Source organism: Misgurnus anguillicaudatus, chromosome 14 (assembly GCF_027580225.2).
Source record: "Misgurnus anguillicaudatus chromosome 14, ASM2758022v2, whole genome shotgun sequence".
NCBI classification, from domain to species: domain Eukaryota; kingdom Metazoa; phylum Chordata; class Actinopteri; order Cypriniformes; family Cobitidae; genus Misgurnus; species Misgurnus anguillicaudatus.
This window is the reverse complement of record NC_073350.2, coordinates 20,095,456-20,114,518: the sequence shown is the minus strand read 5'-3', so window position 1 is coordinate 20,114,518 and position 19,063 is coordinate 20,095,456. Positions and strand designations below refer to the sequence as shown.

At 38.5% G+C, this 19,063-nt stretch overlaps 1 protein-coding gene across 13 annotated transcripts in view; it reads right to left on the bottom strand.

Annotated features, from left to right (window-relative positions):
- ppfia4 (PTPRF interacting protein alpha 4) overlaps positions 1 to 19,063 on the bottom strand; it is a 191,498-nt gene that overhangs the window by 138,558 nt on the left and 33,877 nt on the right. Inside the window, exon 1 of one of the 13 annotated variants that reach the window (XM_073876010.1) lies at positions 11,884 to 11,998. The exons of the other annotated variants lie outside the window; for them this stretch is intronic. The gene's annotated coding sequence lies outside the window, so the exon portion shown is untranslated. Of the gene's footprint in view, positions 1 to 11,883; positions 11,999 to 19,063 lie in introns of those variants that run through there. 13 annotated transcript variants of the gene reach the window in all.

The following is a 19,063-nucleotide window of genomic DNA, read 5'->3' as shown; positions in this document are numbered from 1 at the left end:
TACCATTATAAAAAGCCCAGATGGATATCTTTACACCAGAGTGTCATAGAGACATAGGGGTGGGCTCATTTTACTCAGGCATCCAATCAGTCTTAATAGGATTCTTATTGAGGCATTAAGCCACGCCCCTAGCAACCAAATTTGAGCACCCTAGCAACATAATAAACAAAGCCTTATATCTCTTGGTCTGAACATCATAGAGACATGGGGGTTGGGTCTTTGGGTCATGCTAGGTTCATGCTAGCTCCATGCTAAGTCATACTAGCTTCATGCTAGTTTCATGCTAGCTTTATGCTAATTTCATAATAAATCTTGCTAACTTCATGCTAAATCATGCTAACTTCATGTTAAATCTTGTTAGCTGCACGCTAAATAGTGCTAGCGTCATGCTAATCATGTTAGCATCATGCTAATCATGCTAGCTTCACGTTAAATCATGCTAGCTTCATGCTAATCATGCTAGCCTCATGCTACCTTCATGCTAATCATGCTAACATCATGCTAGCTTCATGCTAATCATGCTAGAATCATGCTAGCTTCATGCTAATCATGCTAGAATCATGCTAGCTTCATGCTAATCATGCTAGAATCATGCTAGTTTCATGCTAACATCATGATAGCTTCATGCTAATCATATTAACATCATGCTAGCTTCATGCTAATCATGCTAGCATCATGCTAGCTTCATGCTAATCATGCTAGCATCATGCTAGCTTCATGCTAATCATGCTAGCATCATGCTAGCTTCATGCTAATCATGCTAGCATCATGCTAGCTTCATGCTAATCATGCTAGCATCATGCTAATCATGCTAGCATCATGCTAGCTTCATGCTAATCATGCTAGCATCATGCTAGCTTCATGCTAATCATGCTAGCATCATGCTAGCTTTATGCTAATCATGCTAGCATCATGCTAGCTTCATGCTAATCATGCTAGCATCATGCTAGCTTCATGCTAATCATGCTAGCATCATGCTAGCTTCATGCTAATCATGCTAGCATCATGCTAGCTTTATGCTAATCATGCTAGCATCATGCTAGCTTCATGCTAATCATGCTAGCATCATGCTAATCATGCTAGCATCATGCTAGCTTCATGCTAATCATGCTAGCATCATGTTAGCTTCATGCTAATCATGCTAACATCATGCTAGCTTCATGCTAATCATGCTAGCATCATGCTAGCTTCATGCTAATCATGTTAGCTTCATGCTAATCATGTTAACATCATGCTAGCTTCATGCTAATCATGCTAGCATCATGCTAGCTTCATGCTAATCATGCTAGCATCATGCTAGCTTCATGCTAATCATGCTAGCATCATGTTAGCTTCATGCTAATCATGCTAGCATCATGCTAGCTTCATGCTAATCATGCTAACATCATGTTAGCTTAATGCTAATCATGCTAGCATCATGCTAGCTTCATGCTAATCATGCTATCATCATGCTAGCTTCATGCTAATCATGCTAGCATCATGCTAGCTTCATGTTAATCATGCTAGCATCATGTTAGCTTCATGCTAATCATGCTAACATCAGGCTAACTTCATGCTAATCATGCTACCTTCATACTTAAACATTCTAACAGCCAGATAGCCTACTAAACTAAACTTCTGTCAAACCGTTTTAAACGTTCAAGCTACGCTTTTTCAAGCCAACATAAAGTTTGTCTTCAAACTTTAATATCTAGTTATTATGTTGGCTTTGAAAAAGCCAATATATTGTTATTGCTATTAAACTTATTATTATTATTATTATTCTTTTTCTCCCCCCAAAATTTCTGACACTAACTCGTCCTAGGGCTTTCAAGCTACATGCACCAAATTTTCCACAGACCTTCAGACTGGTCTGACTTAGTGTGCTATATCTTTTCTAACTGATGGGACCTTCCGAATTCCTAAACGGGGGTCTCGAACACCCCAAAATTTCCATTGACTTAACATTGAGACAAACTTTGACGCGTCATAGCTGCGAGTGAGAAACTTGTAGAAACTTGTGGCTTACCACATTTAAGGTGGCTGACAGGCTCTGTAAGAACATACATCACAATGGGGTGTAAGCTGTACCCCTGGGGTGTAAGAGGCCCCCAAAATTTCCCATTGACTTATAATGGGGCAGGAAGCATGCCCATATAAGGGAATAAACGCGTCCCAGATGGAATATCTTTACTTTAGAGTGTCGTAGAGACATGGGGGTGGGCTCATTTTACTCAGTCATCCAATCAGTCTCTTAGGATCGCCCCAAAGCTATTTAGCCATGCCCCTAGCAACAATTTTGGGTACCCTAGCAACATCTCCCATAGACTACCATTATAAAAAGCCCAGATGGATATCTTTACACCAGAGTGTCATAGAGACATAGGGGTGGGCTCATTTTACTCAGGCATCCAATCAGTCTTAATAGGATTCTTATTGAGGCATTAAGCCACGCCCCTAGCAACCAAATTTGAGCACCCTAGCAACATAATAAACAAAGCCTTATATCTCTTGGTCTGAACATCATAGAGACATGGGGGTTGGGTCTTTGGGTCATGCTAGGTTCATGCTAGCTCCATGCTAAGTCATACTAGCTTCATGCTAGTTTCATGCTAGCTTTATGCTAATTTCATAATAAATCTTGCTAACTTCATGCTAAATCATGCTAACTTCATGTTAAATCTTGTTAGCTGCACGCTAAATAGTGCTAGCGTCATGCTAATCATGTTAGCATCATGCTAATCATGCTAGCTTCACGTTAAATCATGCTAGCTTCATGCTAATCATGCTAGCCTCATGCTACCTTCATGCTAATCATGCTAACATCATGCTAGCTTCATGCTAATCATGCTAGAATCATGCTAGCTTCATGCTAATCATGCTAGAATCATGCTAGCTTCATGCTAATCATGCTAGAATCATGCTAGTTTCATGCTAACATCATGATAGCTTCATGCTAATCATATTAACATCATGCTAGCTTCATGCTAATCATGCTAGCATCATGCTAGCTTCATGCTAATCATGCTAGCATCATGCTAGCTTCATGCTAATCATGCTAGCATCATGCTAGCTTCATGCTAATCATGCTAGCATCATGCTAGCTTCATGCTAATCATGCTAGCATCATGCTAATCATGCTAGCATCATGCTAGCTTCATGCTAATCATGCTAGCATCATGCTAGCTTCATGCTAATCATGCTAGCATCATGCTAGCTTTATGCTAATCATGCTAGCATCATGCTAGCTTCATGCTAATCATGCTAGCATCATGCTAGCTTCATGCTAATCATGCTAGCATCATGCTAGCTTCATGCTAATCATGCTAGCATCATGCTAGCTTTATGCTAATCATGTTAGCATCATGCTAGCTTCATGCTAATCATGCTAGCATCATGCTAATCATGCTAGCATCATGCTAGCTTCATGCTAATCATGCTAGCATCATGTTAGCTTCATGCTAATCATGCTAACATCATGCTAGCTTCATGCTAATCATGCTAGCATCATGCTAGCTTCATGCTAATCATGTTAGCTTCATGCTAATCATGTTAACATCATGCTAGCTTCATGCTAATCATGCTAGCATCATGCTAGCTTCATGCTAATCATGCTAGCATCATGTTAGCTTCATGCTAATCATGCTAGCATCATGTTAGCTTCATGCTAATCATGCTAGCATCATGCTAGCTTCATGCTAATCATGCTAACATCATGTTAGCTTAATGCTAATCATGCTAGCATCATGCTAGCTTCATGCTAATCATGCTATCATCATGCTAGCTTCATGCTAATCATGCTAGCATCATGCTAGCTTCATGTTAATCATGCTAGCATCATGTTAGCTTCATGCTAATCATGCTAACATCAGGCTAACTTCATGCTAATCATGCTACCTTCATACTTAAACATTCTAACAGCCAGAAAGCCTACTAAACTAAACTTCTGTCAAACCGTTTTAAACGTTCAAGCTACGCTTTTTCAAGCCAACATAAAGTTTGTCTTCAAACTTTAATATCTAGTTATTATTATTCTTTTTCTCCCCCCAAAATTTCTGACACTAACTCGTCCTAGGGCTTTCAAGCTACATGCACCAAATTTTCCACAGACCTTCAGACTGGTCTGACTTAGTGTGCTATATCTTTTCTAACTGATGGGACCTTCCGAATTCCTAAACGGGGGTCTCAAACACCCCAAAATTTCCATTGACTTAACATTGAGACAAACTTTGACGCGTCATAGCTGCGAGTGAGAAACTTGTAGAAACTTGTGGCTTACCACATTTAAGGTGGCTGACAGGCTCTGTAAGAACATACATCACAATGGGGTGTAAGCTGTACCCCTGGGGTGTAAGAGGCCCCCAAAATTTCCCATTGACTTATAATGGGGCAGGAAGCATGCCCATATAAGGGAATAAACGCGTCCCAGATGGAATATCTTTACTTTAGAGTGTCGTAGAGACATGGGGGTGGGCTCATTTTACTCAGTCATCCAATCAGTCTCTTAGGATCGCCCCAAAGCTATTTAGCCACGCCCCTAGCAACAATTTTGGGTACCCTAGCAACATCTCCCATAGACTACCATTATAAAAAGCCCAGATGGATATCTTTACACCAGAGTGTCATAGAGACATAGGGGTGGGCTCATTTTACTCAGGCATCCAATCAGTCTTAATAGGATTCTTATTGAGGCATTAAGCCACGCCCCTAGCAACCAAATTTGAGCACCCTAGCAACATAATAAACAAAGCCTTATATCTCTTGGTCTGAACATCATAGAGACATGGGGGTTGGGTCTTTGGGTCATGCTAGGTTCATGCTAGCTCCATGCTAAGTCATACTAGCTTCATGCTAGTTTCATGCTAGCTTTATGCTAATTTCATAATAAATCTTGCTAACTTCATGCTAAATCATGCTAACTTCATGTTAAATCTTGTTAGCTGCACGCTAAATAGTGCTAGCGTCATGCTAATCATGTTAGCATCATGCTAATCATGCTAGCTTCACGTTAAATCATGCTAGCTTCATGCTAATCATGCTAACCTCATGCTTACTTCATGCTAATCATGCTAGCCTCATGCTACCTTCATGCTAATCATGCTAACATCATGCTAGCTTCATGCTAATCATGCTAGAATCATGCTAGCTTCATGCTAATCATGCTAGAATCATGCTAGCTTCATGCTAATCATGCTAGAATCATGCTAGTTTCATGCTAACATCATGATAGCTTCATGCTAATCATATTAACATCATGCTAACTTCATGCTAATCATGCTAGCATCATGCTAGCTTCATGCTAATCATGCTAGCATCATGCTAGCTTCATGCTAATCATGCTAGCATCATGCTAGCTTCATGCTAATCATGCTAGCATCATGCTAGCTTCATGCTAATCATGCTAGCATCATGCTAGCTTCATGCTAATCATGCTAGCATCATGCTAATCATGCTAGCATCATGCTAGCTTCATGCTAATCATGCTAGCATCATGCTAGCTTCATGCTAATCATGCTAGCATCATGCTAGCATCATGCTAGCTTCATGCTAATCATGCTAGCATCATGCTAGCTTTATGCTAATCATGCTAGCATCATGCTAGCTTCATGCTAATCATGCTAGCATCATGCTAATCATGCTAGCATCATGCTAGCTTCATGCTAATCATGCTAGCATCATGTTAGCATCATGCTAACATCATGCTAGCTTCATGCTAATCATGCTAGCATCATGCTAGCTTCATGCTAATCATGCCAGCTTCATGCTAATCATGTTAACATCATGCTAGCTTCATGCTAATCATGCTAGCATCATGCTAGCTTCATGCTAATCATGCTAGCATCATGCTAGCTTCATGCTAATCATGCTAGCATCATGCTAGCTTCATGCTAATCATGCTAGCATCATGCTAGCTTCATGTTAATCATGCTAACATCATGTTAGCTTAATGCTAATCATGCTAGCATCATGCTAATCATGCTAGCATCATGCTAGCTTCATGCTAATCATGCTAGCATCATGTTAGCTTCATGCTAATCATGCTAGCATCATGCTAGCTTCATGCTAATCATGCTAACATCATGTTAGCTTAATGCTAATCATGCTAGCATCATGCTAGCTTCATGCTAATCATGCTAACATCATGCTAGCTTCATGCTAATCATGCTAGCATCATGCTAGCTTCATGCTAATCATGCTATCATCATGCTAGCTTCATGCTAATCATGCTAGCATCATGCTAGCTTCATGTTAATCATGCTAGCATCATGTTAGCTTCATGCTAATCATGCTAACATCAGGCTAACTTCATGCTAATCATGCTACCTTCATACTTAAACATTCTAACAGCCAGATAGCCTACTAAACTAAACTTCTGTCAAACCGTTTTAAACGTTCAAGCTACGCTTTTTCAAGCCAACATAAAGTTTGTCTTCAAACTTTAATATCTAGTTTAAGCCTGTTATTGTATTAGTCTGTAGTTCTTACAAATTTAAAGTAAGTTAGCTGGTGATTTTGTTGTTTGAGCAACCTGCTAGCTAGGTTTCACATGCCTGTTGATTCAATATAATTGTTGAGCGCTCTTGCTCACGTTATGTATGTGCATTGTTTACATGCTACAGTAGTTACACTCCTTTAAGATAATGTAATTAATAGTGGGAAATAATCAGTTTTATAATCTTTGCGCTATCGTTCTACATCATCTGCTTCAGTTTGTGTTTATTAACCCTTGAGTTTCACTTCATCACGCAGCTATTTTCGTTAGAGGTATCTGTTAAAAACATTTAATTCATTAATAATCTAGTATGTGTTCATTTTCTGTCATAGTTTCTTCAAAATTAAGTTTTATTTGAGTGTTATAAATAAAAATATTTTCCTCATGACGTGTACGCCCCGCCCCCTAGATTGTCACGCCCTCAGCCCCACCCAATCCTACCACCTTGACTAACACATTTTCTGCGGGAAACCTTGCACGCGAACACATTGCATTATACCAAATACATAAATTAATGTTGTTTTTAGCAACAAAATATAGGTGCTCTTTAAATATTTTCTTGTGGATTAAAAACATATCCCTAATAATTAAAACCAGGCAATTTCAACAAAACTTGAAACTCACATTGATAAACTAATAAAAGACAATGATAAGGACAAAACAACAGAAGGCATGTTCAAAGAATTTTGCATAATTGTCATGAAATTTCCTCAGGCTGTGCATTACTGATTCCGTCGCATCGCCATGCGGTGAAAAAAGAGACACGCTTCCGGAATTTACAGAATTTCCCACAGCTTCCCTCAGCTGTTCTCATCCTTTCTCATCTCTGTTGCCCTTCACCAAGCAGTTCTTTCCTGTGGATCTTTTTGAAGCACCTCTTCACATAATCCCCTTATTCTGGAGTCGGTGCCTGCATGGCCGGGGAGCCATTTTACAGCTCAGCATGACTCCTGAGAAACATATTGTACATGCACGCGCACATAAATGCCCGGTTGTCACAGTCAGCACAAAAACTACCACGCATAAAACACTGGCATACAGTGACTGCTGCCACACCCTAATTGGTCCAGTTTATCAGATAAGGACGATGAGAAGGTATTCTGTATGGATTCACATGTAAATAACGCATCTTACACCGGTAACATCACGATATACCATGATTTCTGTTCATCTGTCGGGAACTGGTTAGCCTGCTGATGATATATAGCATCTCCATGCTAAAATGACAGAAGTACATTATTAACCTCTCATCTCAGTGCAACAATGCATATCTGTTATGCAGAATTTATTTAATTTGCTCAACAATAAAGACTCAATAAGCTTAATGGCCCAAGGTCAGTATGACAATTTCAGGCCAGCTGACTGCCCTTTTACTATATTATTCATTGAAAAAATATTTATTATCGAGCCTTAATTTCCAATGAATCATTGTTCCTATTTATAAAGCTTCTTGTGAGTCACTCCAAAAAAAAAACACTTCATTACACAGACGTTCAATTTAATAAGTGAATCAGATTTTAATATCACTGAACGATCTGTTCAGTGTAATCTACGCCGTTGGTGTCTTCTCTGTGTAATCTGACACAGAAAAAGACATGATCTGATAGCGGCATCACATTTATCAAGGAGAGAAATGAGCGCGGAGGAAGAGATAAAACAGAATGGAGAAAGTGAATGAAAAATAGCATGCTCGTTCCATTGACAGTGTTTGTAAAGACGTGGAAGATGAGCGGGGTTATGGCTATATATGTGCGTGTTTATGGATGTCAATTCTGGCACATACAGAAAAGGTCATGGCTACAGATCTAAACGTCACACAGGGACACCACAAGCATGTGTGTTTTTGTGTGTGTGATGAAACCCTACACTGCAGGGTGGACAAAGGAATTGGAATAAAAGAGGAAAGAGACGGTCAGGTGGCAGGAAGTTAGGTTGGCACCTCAGCGAGAGATTTCAGACTGTGACCTTCCACCAGTCCTAATCGTACCGTAAATCATATACATTTACTAACACTGTATGTCCAAACTCTCATACTGTATGTACATGTGTACTTTAAAGACTGGTTATTTGTCTTTCTAGTGACCTTAGTTTCTATGCACTTCTCTTTGTTACACATGAAAACAATACAGATGCGCTGCGCCAACATGCACACAAATCCAGAAAAAAGGCACACAAAGCAGAGTTGATGATGGAGCACCTGACCTGAATAATTTACTCAGAGGTAAAGCAGTGTATTGAACTTCTTACAACTGCAGATTAAACCTATAGGGAAAAGCACAATGGTGTGGTTGGGGGGTGGAGTGGTTGTGTAACAGATACAAACGTCCACAAACCATCATGTTTCTGGCTTCATGTGTAGGCAACCTACACTAGTGATGCATGGGTCAATGTATAAACAACCCGCACCTGACCGACTTTTTCAACTAACCACCCGCAAAAATTTTTTTTACCCAACCCAGAAATTAACCCAGAAAATGTTTATATTTGACCCAACAATGGGTTAAAACAATTCAGCATTTTGGGTTGAAACAACCCAGCATGGGTTAAATTACAACCCAGAGGGCAGGGCTCATCCCTTTTTGACCCAACGCTGGGTTGAAAATAACCCAGCATTTGTTTTTGTGTAGTCCACCTAGACTAAGACACATCCTGTGTTTTAAACCACAATACTGTATGACACTTGCATTACATGCGAACGGCCCCTACGCTAATAGGATTCTGTTTCTCTCTCCCTGTCTCGTCCTCGACCCCAAGGACAATGAGACAAACAGACCCAGTTCCTGCTGCTGTGAAGGTCATCACACCACTGATCTACTGGCTGTCCTTCAACGTGATGCACAGCCGATGCGCGACCAACGACCACCGGCTGAACCCGGTTAATCCGCTTACCCGTTTCATATCCCTATCGTGTTTATATATATAAATATATATGTATCTCTCTTAAGGGTTTTTCTCCTCCTAGGAGTTTTCCCACAGGGTTTTTCTCCTAGGGTTTTTTTTTCATCCCCTGGAGAGTCAGCCAACATTGGCTTAACTTAGCACTTTCCTGTATACGTTACATTATTACTACGCTCGCTTGTACGGATTATTCTTAGCCGCTGTATTCTACTTTTTATATTATCTATCGATTATTCTGTGTTTTACCCTACATCTATTCATGTAAAGCCGCTTTGAAACAATCAACAATTGTGAAAAGCGCTATATAAAAATAAATTGAATTGAATGTTTGAGCAAAGCCCATGTCATTGATTTGACTCAAGATACACACCAGTAATGTCTTTTTTAAGGCATGTTTATTAAAGATGCAGAGTGTGATATAGGTGTACAGTAATGTAAATCAATTGGATTTAAAACACAACCGACCCAGCCTTATAAATATTAAAACACATGCTTCAGCTGTCAACATGTAGCTAACTGAATAATAGCATAGATCCAGTGTAACAACAGACCTTTAAAATTTACTGGTTGATTACCAGCACAGTAAAGCAAAAATGCCTTTTATATACAACAGGAATGATGCTTGCCTGCAATGCATTGGTCCAGCATTCACATGTGCGACATTTCTGGCTAATGATTCTGTCTCAGCAGACAGTGCCAGACGGACATATATTAACCCCACCGCTCAAGACAACCAATTTAGATCCTGTCAATATTAGGGTCTACTGGCTATACTCCATCCAAAGGCTTTAAAACATGCTGTGTTCAACCAAACATCGCAAACCTTTCTCAAAAACAAGCTCATCACCATAAAGAGACTACATCAGCCAGATTTACACAGCTTGATTTATGTGCATCTATGGACAGCATTCACTGTCAATCACAAACTATTGATTCTGAACATGCATTCTGCTGGGAAAACCAAAATAGAAAATCTTACGATTCCATGACTGATCTACTGTCATCTGGATGAACGGATGATCACTAAATAAGGTAATTTTTTCTTACAAATGTATTGTTTTGCTTAGAAAGAAATGTACATTTATGGGTGATTCTCGCAAAATTAGACTTATGAGGTGTCATGAAACATTTTGATAAAAAATAAATGCAAAGTAAAAGTATCAAAATAAGAAACATACAGTTACAAACATCTCTTCACGTACTATTTTGCACACGATTTCAAATGACATCATACAAACCAATTTTGTTGTTTTTTTCCACATTTAAGGGCAAAATTTTCATTACCGCAATGTGTCCATGACTGGATTTGGGTCTTTGACATGGAAATATTTATAATTAAAAAATCTAAAAAATAAAAAGCTTTAGTGCATGTTATAATATAAACATTTACAGTAAAGAAACATGTGGTATTTGTTGATCATTGGTAATTTTAGAGACAATAATAAGGAATATAAATGTGTCCAAGACCAATTTTCTCATTCTCCGCAACAATTTTCAATCATTGTTTAAACCCTTAAGGAACTAACATAAAAAAAAGGACAGGGAAGGATAGGAAGGAACATAATTGACTGTCTGTGACACTCAAGATGGCTACCAGGTAAGCAGTTCTTATTTTTTCTCTCCAGTTTTTGTTTGTCATAGTACCTAGACAACTTTTTAGTTCTCATTACCGAAACATGAATTTGTAAATGCATATATTTAATGTAATATCATGTTGTTGTAATGATCATTTTTGATAATGATAATCTAAAATTTTTTATAGTAAATATTGTTTAAATCCTCTAAAAAAATGGTTATAGTAAGTTCAGACCTTAATCTTATATGTGCAAAAAAAATTGGATACAAGGGCTATTTTTAAAAACTTGATGCTGGACACCTTAAGTCTGGATTTCGTGAAAATCACCCTCAAGCATTTTGCAGACAACAGGTAAAAAAATTTTTTAACAATATGTGTGTTCCCTGGGATCAAACCAATGACCTCACTGAGCTATACGGGATCAGAACTGGAGACATTTTAGATTACTGTAATGATGAAGATAACATGACAACGTTATTAAGTTGTGTTAAACTGAACAAAAGAAGTCATTATACATCTAGGATGGCATGAGGATGAGTAAATTATGAATTTTCCTATTTTGGTGAACTATTCCTTTTACAACTTCATTTCTTGGTAATAAAGTGACTGCAAAATAATGTAGATCAACAGAATGCATGTGTGAATTTTAAAAAGTTAATTTATTTTAACAGCTGTCAGGTCCTTCCTATTGGGCCCGACATATTTAAGATACACAAAACGCAGTATCCTTTCAAAAAATAGGTTTATTAAACCACATATAATTTTTCTTTCACAAATAAGAAGCGGTTAGGTTGTCACAAAAGTATTAATAACCCGCGGTCTGGAAATAAACCATGGACCATAACATTCTGACTGTTTCCCGTTTCGCAGCGTCACACTTCAGTCTATTTGATTTAACGGTATTCAAGCCAGACAGCCTTTGGACAACAGAGCTAACCTGCGAGTAGCTTCGGTCCCCGAGCCAGAAAAGAAAAATCACATCTCATAAATAAGTCAGACGCTCTCCCTGAGAGGGAGTGAGCTACAGTCGTGCCACCGAGATCCGCCATGGCCACCTGGAGACATCTGAAACGTATGACTTCAGAGCTGTATTTAAAACACTCTGCAGCTGTGTGTGTGTGTGTGTGCATGTCTGGCAACCAATGAGAGGAAAGGAAGCTGGGGGAGGCGGATGGGATAATCTGGGTGGGTGCACACTTGAAGCTTGTGTACGTGTATTTCTGTGTTCATGTGAGCATATGTCAACATGCAAACTTGACATTGGCGCAAAGTGAATCTTATAAGCCCCTGTGCTGTTTGGAGGATGCTTTGGGGGATGGCCAAGTGGTGCAGCTGGGACTCAGAGAGGTGCGGCGCTCAAGACAGGTGATAAGTCTGGGTGACCTTGAGTGTCTACTCTTAAAACAACTCACTGTAGCTACTACACAATATCAATGTTTATTTGTGTTTTGCTTTTTTAACTATAAAAAATAAAACTATTATAGGCCAGAATATATAAGTGTACTGCCGTTTGTTATCTGACATCTGGCAACAGGATACTGTATATCAATTAAACATGATAACATCATACATGCTTACATTTCTGTTTCCTTTTACAGAACATGCGAGAAATTCCTTTCATTCCTTGCAATTTTATGCTCAAGAAACCATTTATGGTAAAAAAATTCATGCTTGTTTCTATTTTCAAGGTTTTAATCGTGGCATCTCATCTGCATGGTATTTTTGGCTCAAGACTGGAGTAGCTTGCGAGACTGACGGCATGAACACAGCTTTAGCAGTTTTGCGTTGACTCTATGAATAATGAAGACAGTGTACTCAGCCAGAATGTGGATTAGCATTAGCATGATGTAATGGTTATGCGGCTACATCACGTCACTCTTTTACTCTGTCCTGCACCATCTCACAAGTTTAAAAGATTAAATTGATCTAATTAGCTTACTTCTTCAAAATCATAATATAAGTAACATGACAGAGCGTTAAAAAACTACAGAGTAGCAAATTTACATCTAGTGATCTTATATCTATGGTAAATGTATAGTTGTGTGGTCACTCTAAAAACTCTATTACCTGTGTATTAGCTAGACCTGGGGTGTATTAGCTAGACCGATTGAGTGCCAACCTCGAGTCAGCCCCTACTGGGATGACATGGCATGGCAGTTGGCAGACAGTGTTTTGTCTTTGTGTCTGATACCAGACACCACGCCCTACTGATGCAAGATGGGATATATCGGTCAGGACAACTACAAAAACAGAACTGGGTCTGTACATAGAGGATGGTGAAAAACCCCATTTGAATTTACAGTAACAGGTGCACACCCACTACATGTTACCAGGTATAGTGTGCCACGATTGATTGGCAGATTAAAAACCGAAATGTAATTATTTTCTCTAAGCAGCTCAGCATTACTTCCCAGTTTGTATGCAAATGTAAGATTGAGCCCCTGGGCTATTAGGGTAAAAAATGCACATTTATAAACCCAAAACGAAATGCATTGTTGACATTAGCTGTTATAAAGCTTTAAGGAAAATGTCTATAAATAATTGCTGTTTGAATAATTCATGAGCTTTGGAAGTCCCTCGGTGTGTAAGCATTCAATTGTGAATCAAACATTTCACTGATCTTTAACTACAGTCCTTCTTAGCCTTCCGTTTTTATGAGCAATTCTTTGCGGCCACATAACAAAAATGCACTCAAAATTTGGCAGAGGATCAACTGGACTAAAACAATAATATAAAATCATATAAAGGCCTTTTTTTTGCTTTTTTGCACATGCAGCGTGTGTATGTAAGGAAACCTATCATTGAATTCGGACCTATTGGAATGACTAGTGGCGATTTTCCACTGCATAGTACCCCATGGTTTGGGTCAGGTCGGGTCAGCCCACCTCACTTTGGCTTGGTTATCTTTTCCATCGAGTTTAGTAACACTTCGGAGTGGGAGGGATTATAGGCGTGTTGTTATATATGCGCTGCCTACTGCTGTGACATCATACAAGTGAGAGCGCATTGTACATTCCCATACATTAATTTAACATTTTTTCTCAGTCCGCCACAAAATTAAAATTGGCCACCACAAATAGATGGATAAACATCACGTTTATCACTCCCTCTGTCTCACATGTACAAAGACCCGTGGCGTCAGTCGACGCGCTCCGCTGAGCCTCATTTAAGTTGCATTTAAGCATATATGCGGACATGCGCGTCGTTAATGTGCAGGTACAAACTGCAAGTCTGGATATAAACTTGTATGATGTTCCTAATTCTCAACCTGTGGATGTTTTTTATCGCTAAAAGGGAGTTTGGGAACTTATAGCAGAGCACAGATGACAACATGTTTGCTTGAGACAGCGCAAGCTAGCATGAAGGTAAAGCTAATCTTTTACATTATAGCAATGACGCTGATAGGGACGATTCTCTCAGACCAATCAGTGATCTACATTGTTTTCGCGTCACATTTTAGTATCAGCTTGGAACGTACTGCTCCTAGTGGAAAAGGTAAGCTGACCCAACCCAAACCAAACTATGCAATGGAAAAGCGTCACAGGATATATACGATTATATAGTCCTGTACCTTCCACAGAACATATTTATTTATATAAATACATTTATAACAGACCACTTTAACTTAAACTTGTGATAAGATTTTCAACCAGCATAACAAAAAATGTTTTTGGACAAAATGGCCTACACCACCATCATTATTTACTCAACCTCTTGTCTTGTGTGGTTATATTATTATTTTTGGTCAAACACAATTTCAAAATTTTTTTAGATCAGACTTTTATGTTGCTTTTTAGTGTTGACAGATCTTAAAAAACTGTCTAATGTTCAAAAGAAGAAAACGGCATCCATAGCATGACTGTGATAGCAGATTGTTCATTTTTGGATAAACTAATTCTTTAAATAACATTTATAACTGATAAGTCAAATTTGTGACCAAAACTTGAACACCCCCAACCAACCAATCCTAAAATCTGGTGAGGTTGTTGCTTCACATGCGCGTGTCTGTGATTGTTCACACCTCTTGGGGTAGATGGGAGATGTAAAGTTGACTTCATCTGCCACAATGTCTTGCTGTTTCCAAGGAGACAGGATTTTCAGGGCCCCTGGACACGAGCCATTCGAAAAAAGAAAACGAGGAAAAAGAGAGCCAAATGTACAGAGAGCAAAGAGGCAGGGCCGGATTTATTCTGAATGGCAACACTGCGTCAACATGACTGAGCTATAGTGGTCGTGTTTACATACCGCGTGCACTTAAATAGACAACCCCGGCTTTGCTGCGAGCTTTTAATAGCACGTGAGGGCGGTGCCAAACCGTTTCATCAAAACAAAACCTTTTCCTTTTCAAGAGGACACATATATATTTGCCACGCTATATCAAAACCAACTGCTGCTTCCAATTTTAATAACTCTTTAGTCAGCCTACGCTTAAATTTCCAGCCAAGAACTCCCCCGAAATGATCCTGCCGTGCACTGCTGTCATCATAACCTCTCGCACGATTTCCCAGAAGCGGCACGGGCACTGCGATGCTGTCATCGGGTCCCAATGAGCACTGCCCTAAACAGCCACAGCCATTTCAGAATGACCTGTGGTGCCACACACAACCCTTATTTTTAATTACAGCTCGTCTCTGTCTGGCACACAGATGCACGCCTACTATCAGTTATATACAACAAGAGCCTATTACACTGACAATGGAGATTACTGCTGTTATGTGGTAAAGAACATTAGTCACAGAGATTTGGGGAAAGAGAAATAAGACATGTGGCTCACAGCCCAACTGGTAGAGCACGGCAGTACCAAAGTCAAGATTATGGGTTCGAAACACACAAACTGATAAAAAATGTATAACCAACTCAAATGCACTGTTAATCTTTATATGTCTGTGTGGGACCTACGCCGTAGCCTCTATGCCGTAGCCTCTAGGCTGTAGCCTTTAGGCCGTAACCACAGATCTTCAACTTGGTCCATCATTGTTTTTACGATGTCAAGCGACGCAGATCTTTCTGACCCGAGCGAGCGGTTCTAGCAGACCAATCACAGCACTTGCGGTCCGTGTAGCATTGACGCGTTGTTACATTTTGAGAAAGGTGTGCGTCAGGCTACGCCATAGGCTACTGCGTAGGGTATGTGTTTCTGCTACGCCGTACAATCGACACAGAAGTATAAAATGCACTTGCTTGAAGTATCCCCTGAGATTTAAAGAAATATTTTATGATATATTTGTGTTGTTTTATTTAGATTTTTTTCATTTAAAATTATTTAATCACTTTTTATGATTTAATTGTAATTTATCATGAACCCCTTGCAATTCCCGTACAAACCAGGCATTCATTGACCCTAGTCTGGGAAACCCTGTGTTAAATCAGTCACCAAATTTATAAATGCCTAAGGGAGAGCAACTCAAAATAGTGTTAAGGTCCAGAGATAACACACAACATTTGTCGTTGTTGGATTGGTGTGGTGCAAAATACAGTACCAATCTTGGGACATATTTAAAATAATTCTGGTGTTTTTTTTTACTTTATTTTAATAATGTGATAAAAGCAAATAGGTGATGAACTAAGGCTCAGTAGTGATTAAACACATCCAAACCCAAGCTATTGGCTGACCTATAGAGCCATTCTAAAAAATAAAATGGTAAATTTTCTTAGAAGTCAACCTAATGCGTTTAACATACAATAAGAATCACTTTAAAGTAGGGATGCATAACGATTAATCGCGATTAATCTATAGCAGAATAAAAGTTTTTGTTTACATCATATATTTATGTAAACTGTGTATAATAATTATGTGTGTGTGTGTGTGTGTATATATATATATATATATATATATATGCATGTATAATTTTAAGGAAAAAAATATATTAATATATTAAGTATTTATATTTATATATAATATAAATTATACATAAATATACAGTACAAATGTATATACACATGCAAACATTTCTTAACTATATACATGCATGTGTGTGAAGTTAATATACACAGTTCACACACATATATGTATACAAAAACGTTTATTCTGCTATAGATTAATCGTCATTAATCGTTATGCATCCTTACTGTAAAGCTATTTCCATAACTCCAGGTCAAAATTGAGCCTCTCTCCAACAAAACCTAATTTAAGGGTCAGGTCTACTTCATATTCATTAGCACTGACTTTCAAATTAGCATCAATTTAAGTAATTCTGTTTGCAGAAATTTTGTCTATACTCACAGTCTCTCTTTTCCTAGACAACCAGATGTTTAAAAAGGACGCCATGGAGTGTGCCCAAGATCTATTAATTTTAAGATGGCTACCATGGAAACTGTTTGGCATTGCAAGGATCAGTGATCTATTTTTAACAAAAGCGCAAAAGGTGCTCATGCCAGGCAGTCAATATGCCATGTCTCTACATCCTAGACATGCTGCAACAATGTACAGCAGTGAATTCCCAACTTTTCATTTTGCGACCTACCCAAGTGGGTATAATCTGTTCCAGCAATATATTTTTAAATTAAAATATGCGGAAAAATACACATTTTAGCCCTTTTATAATTGAGCATTCTTTTTATTTTTCTTGTCATTTTATGAATGAAATGAAAATGTAATTAAAATGTCATAAATAATTTATGGTATATCATATCAAAATCATTATCATTGCTAGTCATTAACACAACTAAATTGTTTTTGTCTCATTCACCACAATATCAAAACGACTTTGCTGACCCACCCAAAGTTTGAACACCCTTGCAGGATATGTGACCCTATCTGTGAAATTCAGGCTAAAGTCTTATAGGGGTGGTTTCCCGGACAGGGATTATCTTAAACCAGGACTAGGCCTTAGTTTTGATTAGGAAAATAACTAGTTTAAACAAACCTGCCTTACTAAAAACATTACTGGTGTGTATTTTGAGGAAAAACAAAGGGTACTGATGTTTTTTAAGATATGTCAAGTAGGGATGCACGATATATCGGCTGACATATCGTTATCGGCCGATAACTGCTTATTTTTAATATTATCGGTTATTGGTCTGATAGCAAAATTAGGCCGATAAATGAAAGCTGATAAATAATGGATTATTTTGGTCTGTTGAACCACTTCACTTGCTCATTGCTGGCCATGTGAAGTTTTGATTGGTGCTTTCTGTGACATAGCACAAAGATGACACGTGTTGCGTGCTTAAGAAGAGTATGCTAGTCTAGCGCAAAGACAAGATGTCCGCGGTCTGGGAGTTTTTCATTGTGAAAATAATATGAATATTTATCGGCCTATATATCGGTTATCCCCACCCAAATATAAAGAGTTATCGGCCAAAATTTCCATATCGGTGCATCCCTAATGTCAGGGCAAGTTGTTTTCAGTTTGGACAGCTCTTATATTTATTTTAGTCTAGGACTAGTCTAATCCCTGTCCGGGAAACTGCCCAATAAACTAATAATGAGTTTAGGAGCATTAAAGTTTGATTTCAAACACTTGATTTTTATATTAATTTCAATCTTTGACATGACCTTACTCAGTCAATATTAAAGATATCAACGTTATATTTTCACAGAATGTTCTTTACATTATGTATAAGAAGATTTTATGTAGAAAATAGTAAGTTAAATAAAAAAATTACAGGCAGGGTCACATATGGTGTTTTTTAAACACAAATGCAATCAACTACACCATAAAACAACCCAGCTTAGGTTAAACACATTGTTTGGGTTTGTCCATATTTCACCCAACTGTAAGTCGAAACAATCCAGCGTCAATAGCGTAAAATCTATGCGCGGATAAAAAACAAGAGGTCTCATTTATAAAGCGTGCGTACACACAAAACGGGGCTGGAAACGTGCGTACGCCAGTTTTCATGGAAAGGTTGTGATTTATAAAAAACAAACTTAATGGGAGAATGGGCTTGCAGGGTGGAATCGGAGGAAGATTCATGTATGCACACTTGCAGGTGATCTTTGATTTATAAAGGTAACATTGCTTTTGTGCGTACGTAGACTTTTAGTAAGGATCCTACGCACAGTTTTATAAATGAGACCCCAGTTCAACAAAGATTCCACACAAAGAACAATTCCTGAATTTTTCCTTAGATCGGAGCTATTCCTGTCTCAGTTGTAGTGGTAGTGGGACCAC